Source organism: Montipora foliosa, chromosome 7 (assembly GCF_036669935.1).
Source record: "Montipora foliosa isolate CH-2021 chromosome 7, ASM3666993v2, whole genome shotgun sequence".
Lineage (NCBI taxonomy): Eukaryota > Metazoa > Cnidaria > Anthozoa > Scleractinia > Acroporidae > Montipora > Montipora foliosa.
In genome coordinates, this window is record NC_090875.1 from 43,276,534 (window position 1) to 43,286,533 (window position 10,000).

Sequence of the window (10,000 nt, forward strand, 5' to 3'; positions counted from 1 at the left end):
CAAATGTATGATAATTACATGTAATTTAGTACTATAATTTACAAAAGCACATAAAATGAACTGAACTGAATTGAAGCGCTCGTTTCAGTGATTAGGTCTAAGCATTCTCGTAAAATTTAGCTTTCATTTTGCGGTTCGGTTAACTACACTTTACACGAGATCGTGCGAAAAAGAAAGCACTCGTTTACTGATTAAGCCTAAGCGCTCGCTTCAGTGATTAGGCCTAAGCATTCTCGTAAAATTTAGCTTTCATTTTGCGGTGCGGTTAACTACACTTTTCATGAGATCGTGTGAAGAAGAAAGCACTCGTTTACTGATTAAGCCTAAGCGCTCGCTGCTTCAATGATTACGCCTAAGCATTCTCGTAAAATTTAGCTTTCATTTTGCGGTTCGGTTAACTACACTTTTCATGAGATCGTATGAAGAAGAAAGCACTCGTTTACTGATTAAGCCTAAGCGCTCGCTGCTTCAGTGATTAGGCCTAAGCATTCTCGTAAAATTTAGCTTTCATTTTGCGGTTCGGTTAACTACACTTTTCATGAGATCGTGTGAAGAAGAAAGCACTCGTTTACTGATTAAGCCTAAGCGTTCGCTTCAGTGATTAGGCCTAAGCATTCTCGTAAAATGTTAGCTTTCATTTTTCGGTTCGGTTAACTACACTTTTCCCGAGATCGTGTGAAGAAGAAAGCTTTTGTTTACTGATTAAGCCTAAGCGCCCGTTTCAGTGATTAGGCCTAAACATGCTCGTAAAATTTAGCTTTCATTTTGCGGTTCGGTTAACTACACTTTTCATGAGATCGTGTGAAGAAGAAAGCACTCGTTTACTGATTAAGCTTAAATGCTCGCTTCAGTGATTAGGCCTAAGCATTCTCGTAAAATGTTAGCTTTCATTTTGCGGTGACAGTGCGTATTACTGGTTGCCCTTTAACAGTTTTGATTCATGATTTAACCTCGTCCCCAGGGTCTCTCTTCTTCCCTTCCAAGGAAGGAAAGAAGAGAGGTTGTCATCGACTACGGGACTGCGGACCGCGGTGGCAGTTCATTTTAGTGCTTGTCCTTTAACACTTTTCATTCAGCGACTACGGGACTGCGGACCGCGGTGGCAGTTCACTTTAACATTTTGCATTCAATGACTACGGGACTGCGGACCGCGGTGGCAGTTCACTTTAACATTTTGCATTCAACGACTACGGGACTGCGGACCGCGGTGGCAGTTCATTTTAGTGCTTTCCCTTTAACATGGTTCATTTATTTATTTCACACTATTTACATAAAATCAACATAGACAAAAAAATATAGTCACAACACATGTTTACAAGATAAAATAATTACAGTACAGGTTATAAAATGTGTATGGTGGTAAAAGTAGCGAAGGCTTTTTAGTTGACCACCAGTTTTGATTCAACGACTGCGGACCGCGGTGGCAGTTCATTTCACTGATTACCCTTTAACACTTTTCTTTTCATTCATCGACTTCGGGACTGCGGACCGCGTTGGCAGCGTTTTTAAGTAGGCCATTTGGTGGGCCGGGTATTCTGCAATTGCTCCTATTCCGTATATTCCGCGTTTCAAAATATTCAATATTTTCCGTGTTTTAGAACATTCCATGTATTCCGCAATTCCGCCATTCCGTACCGTCATTCCATCGAATAGGGTCACCCATACTTAACATCTGTTGACCAAAAACCACCCAAATTACCACTTTTCCAACGTAACATTCATCCCAGAGGATTGAATAATACGCTAGAAATGTAATTAAGGTAAATATATTAGATTTGGATCAAAAACAAGCTATTATTTTGACGGGAGCAAAATTATGTGCGATAACAACGCCACGAGGCGAGAGCTGACTCGAAGGACACTAAGAAAATATTCTTACCTTTTCATGGCTTGAAATTGCATTCAATGAACCAAAATCTTTTTCTTAATCCTTTCCGATGTCTCAAGTGTTATTTTTGGCTGAAAAACTTAAGTAAAGCCGCTCCGTGACCGAACCTTCCAACGGCTTGAAATTGCCTGAAGTAGAATGCCACTCATGTAGGCGTAATGAAAGCTACAAAGACGACATGTCCAGGGACACTAGGGCCATTTCTCCCCGGTAAACACGCGAAATTTCACAGCTATCGACGGAATGGCAGCGTTGTGGTGTTGAACGAATCCTTCAAGAATGAATCGATGAATCAAGAGTGCTTCAAATATAGAGCGAGGTAGGGAAAAGAGTACCGCTTTTGATACCTCACAACTTACCACTTCGACCCTTCGGTCAACTCGCCTAAGTGCAAACTCGCCTACGCCAACTCACCTACGCCTACTGGTAACTCGCCTACGTAGGCGAATTTGATCACCGTCATAGGCGAGTTCGTTGTTCCTCATAGTTGTGTAAAATGTGTTTGTTCTGCTCCCGATAGCAGAATGATTGCGATAGCGGACACGAATAAACGAATTTATGAGCAGTCACTTCACAAAAGTTCTGTGTCTTGTGTATTAACAGGATCATTCACTGGTCTTAAATGGTGAACTGGATGAGTTGATAAAAAGAAGTTGTGGTGTTGTTTCGGTGGTTGTCGCAATAATAATCAGACCTAATAATGGTAAAGTGTTATTCAGGAGAAATGGAGTTCGTGACGTCTATTTAGCACCGGGCTGTCACGCGGGAGGTCGTGAGTTCAACTCCGGCCGGACCAACACTCTGGGTCTTTAAATAACTGAGGAGAAAGTGCTACTTTTGTAATTACATCTGCAAATGGTTAGACTCTCTAGTCTTCTCGGATAAGGACGATAAGCCGGAGGTCCCGTCTCACAACCCTTGTTCATTCACTCTGTGGGACGTTAAAGATCCCACACACTATTTTTATTTTTATTTATTTTTTATTTATTTCCACTTGACAAACATAAGATACAATATATTTAACAAAATAAGTACAGTGAAAGATGAAGTGGAAAGGGCAAAGATATAGTAAACTAATTATATGCCCTTTAATTACGTACATTTATTTTAGGATAAAAAGTAAACTAGAGAGGAAAGAGTAAACACATAGTAAATAAATATATAATGTTAGAATTATCAATACTGAGCAAAATAAAACTGGTAAAGTGCTTTTTTAAACAGTTTTCTAGTTGGCTTGTTGCGTATAGATAAAGGAATATCATTCCAATAATAGCACCCTAAGATAGTTGGACAAAATTTTCTTATGTTTATTCTGAAAGATTCTGGATTTAGGTGTTGTAAGAATACACTTCGAGTAGCGTAATTATGTTTCTCAGATACTAGAGACAAGTTAAGATTCGACGAGTTCTTATTAATTAGGTGATCATAAAATAGTTGACACGTGTATAATTTAACAATGTCGGGAAGCTTAAGGAAACCAAGGTTTACATAATGGAGAGTAATATGATCAAAAAGTGGCACATTGTTGATAATTCTAACAACTTTGTTTTGTAGTCTCACCAATTGTGACAATGGCGCCTCGTAATTATTGCCCCATAGTACGCAACCATTGGTTAGATAGGGGTATACAAGTGCATAATTATAATAGATGCTTATCAGAGATTGGGATGTCACATGTGGTTTTAGTTTAGCGATAATATTGACACTTTTAGTAATTTTACTACTAATATTATAAATATGCTCATGCCATGACAGGAAACAATCAATAATGAGCCCTAAATATTTCACACTATATGACTGTTCTAGGTACTGATCTGCTAATTTTAGAGGAGGATATAGATTAAAACTAATTTTTTTGTTGTGGTTGAAAAACCAAGTATTTTGTCTTACTTAAATTCAGGGTTAATCTGTTTAAGCATAACCATTCATAAATAGCGGGCAATTCAGAGTTTATCCTCTGAAGCAATACATCTAGGTCTTTCCCAGTTGCAGTTAAGGAAGTATCATCCGCAAATAGTCTTAAGGAAAAATAGTTGGTTGCTTTTTCAAAATCATTTATATAAATTAAAACTGAAAAGAAAATGGCCTAAGATCGATCCTTGAGGTACTCCAGAGTTCACTATTCGAAAAGAGTAGGGGACAGTGTTCCCGGTGTTGTGGTCTGACCTTTCCAGCATGTGGTCGGCTTGGCAGGATTAGCTTGAAGGGCTTCTGTGTGAATGAGACCACAATTGTGTATAACAGCCAGAAGTCAGGCTACTTAGCCAAGTGCTGGAGCCTCACTCAACAGTCAAGAGTCAAGAATTATGTTCGGTGCATTTCGATCCTCCTTGAGAATTTTGAATTTTTCAATAGAAGAAAGCAAAGAAAATGATTTAATTAATTAAGCAGCAACCGGAAACATCAAAACGCGGACAATTCAAAACCTTTTATTTTCACTAACCCTACAGGAAGTATTAAAAAAAGAATAAATAACCAGGGAGCTCCGCTTTTAGGCTTGGCAAAATCTATATATTATTTAACATCTTTATGAATGACTTGTCTCATTTATCAAAGAGACCAACCTGCCGGATTAGCATTTATGCGCTAGTGGCAATTATTTTGATTAAAGATAAAGATAAAGAATTACGCCGACGATAATCAGCTGTATTTTTTGCTGACACTGATCCAGCCGTTGTTGAACTCGTTCTTAATAGAGTACTTCAGGTAATGAGCGAATAGTTTTGAACTAATAAGATGATTCTAAACCCTGATAACTGAAAGGTATTGGCTCTGTTGCGACAACCCAATATCAAGCTTTCAATGTTGTTGATAGGGTTGCTATCCAAATTGATCTCGTTGAGCTATTTGGGATAGTTTTGGATGACGCTCTTAATTTTGGCAAACATATTTCGAAAATCAATAAGAAAGTAGCGAAGCAACTAGATGTACCGGTACTTTGTAGGCTGAAGAACATATTATCGTTTCGAACTGAACTTTGCCTTTACGATTCGTTTATAATGAATCATTTCAATTACCATTCTTCCGTATGAAAGCACTATATCAAGAAGTTGGATTGATTGGCTGCATGAACGAGCACTTTGTTTTCTCTACAGTGACTGGTCCTCTGATGTCAGCACCTTGCTAATTAGTCTAGAAGATAGATGTATCCAGAACCTTCTAATTTTTGTGTTCAAAGCGGTCAACAATTTTCCGCCAGTGTATTTGAGAGATTGATTCAAGTTAAGGGAAAACAGTAAGAACTTGAGAGGGCTTAACAAGTTACAGGTACCCAGACCGAATACTTCTCTCTTTGGTATGAAATCTGTAAGATACTTAGCCCCTGTGACTTGGAATAATATCCCTGACAGCTTGCCATCCCTAACAGCAATGTCTTCTTTTTATAACTGAAGCTGCACGTTATATTAGCTTCCAGTTAGTTAGTCATATCTTGTAATAAGTTCTTCATTTCGTAAATAGCCCTTACGATTCATCCGTTTTTCTTTGTTTCTATTTATTTCTCGACAAATCAGAATATCTAATTGCCAGAGGTCTAATCAACCTCAGTCAACCGGAGGGTAAATCAAGTATGTATGTATTGATTCCGGTTACAAACAAAATACAGAGTGTGTCTTCAGTGCTAAGTATAACTTTAACAGAAACAAGAACAAAAAAGTTGCACACGGAGCGATCGGTAGGACTATGGGGAATAAGGAAGGAACCCACACTGTTGCTTTTGACGATTCTTTTTTAATTTCTCCGATCGCGTTTACCACAAGACAGACAGAAACTAGAAATTTTTTGTCGTAAAAAAGGTTGCTGTTATTCATCGTGGTGAAGTACAATAATAATAATAAAGTATTCTCGTTTGTCTCACGATGTGGTCATTTGTGATGTAGATCGCGACGTTTCGACTGCGTACTGCTAGTCTTCATCAGTCACAGCTGCTGAAAACTAACCACAGCGGAGCGTCCTGCTCAAAAGGTGACGCGTAACAATATTTTCTGCCACTTCTAGCTTGCCTTTCTTAATGTCCAATGGTTTTTGCCTGTGGTCAAAGCGATCTTCTACTGGCAAATTGGGTGCTTCGTTTACGAGTTTTGAGTGCTTTGTTTTCAAGTTGGGGTTCCGCTTTGTTTTTCGACTTAGGGTGCTTAGTTTGATGTCGACCTTTTGGGTGCTTCGTGCTATGTTCTTCGTTTTCGTGTGCTTGGTTTTCGATACCTCCCCTGCCGTAAAGCTCAGAGAGCAGAATAAATAAGTGTGCTGGTTTAGTTAGATGTGCATGTTTACTGGCAGTAAGGCTCTCATCTAAATCGTTGGGTGTTCTTAAAGTCGGAGACTTTTTTTCTTTTTCCTTTACCGGGCGTAATTTCATTTTCCCTTTATTTGCGATAAAGCAGGAGTCAAATCAACGTGATATCACAGAGCTGATAAAGAGAACGATTTCGGTTATATATTGAAAAAACTGCAACTTGACAAATCACTTTCCGCGCCATCGCCAAGTAAACACGATTCTTTCAAACTGCTGTCTTTTCGTCTTGCTGTATAATCTCTGTATTGTTTAAACGCAGTCTTGTAAATCATTTCGAAAGGTAAGCTAAATGCTCTATAGATTATAGAGCGGTTTAGGAGCAATCAATTCTATCCGAACATCGCTACTTTGAAAGAATGCATTTATGGTCAGATTGTTAATCGAGATCAGGATGGTTTAAAAGGTGGTCTTCTGTTTCCATGCTAAGCTTATGAAAAAAAGTGTTTCATTTCTTTCCCCTTTTTTTTTAAATCACACTGCAGATTGCGTTCTTTGGTCGAGCTCTAATTACTATGCTGTGTCCTTCTGAGTGACTCAGGAAAAAAGGTCAGTAATTTTCAAGTTCGTCCTAATGATTTTAAATACTTTAATCAGTACTTCAAGAGCATTGAAACTAGCGCTGTGTGCTTGACTATACCGGTTCGCCAACGGCTGTGATTAAAATTCAGGACAAATAAACAATATCCTAGGCCTGCAGGCTTTACAAAACAGCCGTAACGCCTGTTTGAATTGAACAAAAGTTTCAGGTTTACTATGATCAAAAATTCATGTCCTTTTTTCTTCAGATTTTCAGTGGGTTTGCTCAACACCTTAGTGGTTAGTGGGAAAATTTTGAGCTTGGATATTTATCCAAAGGCTGTTTACTTTGAGTGTAAATTTTGGATTTCACGGTCCACCAATACTCACGATCAAAACTGACCGATAGGACCTCAGAGGGTTGGATCTAGGGAAAGTGACGTCATTTACTCACCAGCTTAAAATGCAGTTCATTTTATATGCAAAACAGTAGTTTAAAAGTCTGAAAGCCCGAAAGTCCCGTGCTGCATATTAATTAATCCTGGTACATACGAATTGCATTCTTAAACTCATGAGTCTTTGATGTTATTTTCTCCTCGAGCCAGCTCTCTGAACTATTTCAAAGTTAGTAATGGCGGACCATTAAATAGAAAAATTCTAGTTAAAATAAACAGGTGTCTTTTTGAAATCAAGGCGTGGGTCACTTAGTGTTTAGTTAACATAGTTTTGAAATCCAAAGAAAAAGGAGAAGTAAATCGTTGATCGATATTAGCTTAAGTCCTGCTTCGTCGCAAACTTTAGTTTTTATAATTATGGCTTAGACGTAATTTACTTTTAAGATTTTCGTATCTGGCAATTTTGCCTCACCAGTCAAGCGTTATGACCCAAAGGCAGGAAGTTCCTAACTTGTCATCCTGTTTGATTCCAGAGTTTTTCCCGATTTTGTTAGGTCTTAGGGCGTCCAATAAGCCATCTTCTAATTGAGGTTTAGATAAAGAAACCCGATATTTGCAGATCTATAAAAATGTTTATTCTCGTCACAACCGTTATTCTAGAGTTACATATTTAGTCTAACACGATAACACAATATACAAATGACTCAAAATGAAATTATCTCAGACTTTCTTGTTTTTTTAACTTATTCGAAAACTCCATCGGTACATGACTATTTAATTGACAGTTCACTGTGCCGCCTTCTCGACACCACTCAAAATCTTTCTTTCCGCTCTCTTCAACTACCTTAAGTCTTCTGTTGCGGTGTATTGCCATCCACTTAGGGACGATTTTATTTGGGGGATGTGGATATCTTACATTTAAGCCGAAAAAACAAACTAGAGGATATGCGTTATTCACAACCAAGGCATCCACAAATACCTGATTATAACATGAATAGGTTTAGTCCATAACATGCGTCAACAATGTATTTGGAATGTTCAGGTATTAAGTTTGTAGAAGCGATTTTAGGTGATTTTTTTAGGGGAAGGGGAGTTTGCAGTCTCTAATAGACCTCAATGCCCCCGCCCCTTCCCTGACAAAAAGGCTTCGAACATAAAGTGTCATGTTCTTACGCAAACGCAATGCATTTTCTTTTCTTCATGTGATGGACTTATGATGTTTCACAGTTTCTAATTTTAAAGCTTCAATAGCTGAGAAATAAATTCTCTAACTTGCTCAATGAACCACTGATCCTTGGTGTGCATTTATAAATTATTGTGAACACCCAGTCAACTATGATTAAATAAATGAATAGGACACTTTATGACAAGTCCTCTCCCGTAAGTTTTTTACTGGGTTGCCGTATGGCAATCCCAGTCGGAAAATGGGTGAGATTTGTTTGTTTGCTTTTTTTTTGTTTGTTTTTTTTTCCGTGTCGGGAAAAGTCTTTCCTATCACTCCCTTGCTAAGTGGTGTGTTTGTCCGTAGAGTCTTCTGCGCGTATTTTGCTAGGATTTCAGGGGGTAGTAGAAAGGCGTACGTTTCTCTGGTGCCCTTATGGAGCTAAAGAATGGAACGTAAATTTGATAAACAAGGCAGGTGGTGAAAAACAAATATCTGGAATCTTAAAAGCGACGAGTAATGGACTTTGACAACAATCTTTCGCCCGTCGAGCCGTAATCAAAGTGAGCTGTAGTTCTAATATTGTACAAGTGTGGTATTTTGTACAACACTGAAATCGAATTGAAAATTCTCTGGTAACTAATGGGTTTAACAAAGACAGAGAAGGATTTGAACAACTTGGATCTGTGATCACTGCTGTCTGGCTTATTGTACTCAATTCTGCACAGTCTTCCGGTAACAACTGGAAATTTAACTAATTCTTGTTAGTCAGAAATTATTTGAAAGAAAGCTTATTGCCCATTGTTTGCTTGATAATTTAAGTAAAGGATTTTTCAGTAAATGGTTTGATGCTGAACACTGGTGGGGAAATTTATTTAGTTGCGTTTTTGACATGGAGTGTGTTGGCAGCTTGTTTATGGTAATTCGACACGATTGAGTTTGTTGTCTTCACGCTCGTAATGAAATAGGAAGAAGGGGTTTTTGTCTCTAATAGCAAACATGTTTTTTGTTTCAAAAAAACATTTCGCTGGAAAAGGTGGCCTTGGTGAATTCATCATATTGTGTAATATGTGAGCTTAACTGGATAGTTTTTATGGCAATAGTAAAGCATTTTTGGGGCAAAATGAGGTTAGCGTCTCTTTTTTGTGTTAACCTAATTAAATATACCATTCCTCGTGAGGTTGTATTTCCCGTCTGCCGTAAACTTAATTTCCACTCTCAAAATTACCTCCAGAACCTACTTTTTGCGTAGAATAAGCTTTTGGAATGATGGTTTTGTCTTCTGTGCTGATACTTGACGATTCGGGAACATTTTGTGAAAAAATATTTATAACGGGTGACATGCGCAACTTGATCTCCCGATTTGCCCGATGATGCACAACACCCACTCGGCCTTTTGACATCCCATTGAAAAAAACTTGTAAAATATTCGCGGACCGGTCGATTTCTCTGAAATTTGAAAGGATGGTTGCTAACGAATATAGAAAGATTTTCACAATAACTAAAAATCCCTGAGTCAAGCATGAGAGTTCGACGAAGAGGTAAATGCGACTAAATTTGTTGTGTGCATTGCTATTTTTGTGATTTGATTGTTGTGAAAATTTTGACACAGAATATTAAAGTATTAAAAAATATCCACGGATAGATCGTTAAAAAATCTTTATTTTTAGCGGTTGTTTGAACATAAAAGATGCAACGCTTGACGAGAAATAATATTTTTGTTAATATTTGAAAGAAGAAAAATT

The 10,000-nt window shown here is 38.0% G+C and overlaps 1 protein-coding gene and 1 long non-coding RNA gene across 4 annotated transcripts in view; one reads left to right on the forward strand and one right to left on the reverse strand.

Moving 5' to 3' along the window:
- Positions 1–10,000, reverse strand: part of LOC138009560 (uncharacterized) — a 441,051-nt gene that overhangs the window by 409,967 nt on the left and 21,084 nt on the right. The window lies entirely within an intron of this gene.
- LOC138009550 (tetratricopeptide repeat protein 28-like) overlaps positions 2,084–10,000 on the forward strand; it is a 19,988-nt gene continuing 12,071 nt past the window's right edge. The window contains exons 1-3 of one of the 3 annotated variants that reach the window (XM_068856624.1): positions 5,038–5,155; positions 5,767–5,851; positions 6,665–6,728. The gene's annotated coding sequence lies outside the window, so the exon portion shown is untranslated. Of the gene's footprint in view, positions 2,208–5,024; positions 5,156–5,766; positions 5,852–6,664; positions 6,729–10,000 lie in introns of those variants that run through there. The other 2 variants (XM_068856625.1, XM_068856623.1) reach the window with 2 other exon arrangements.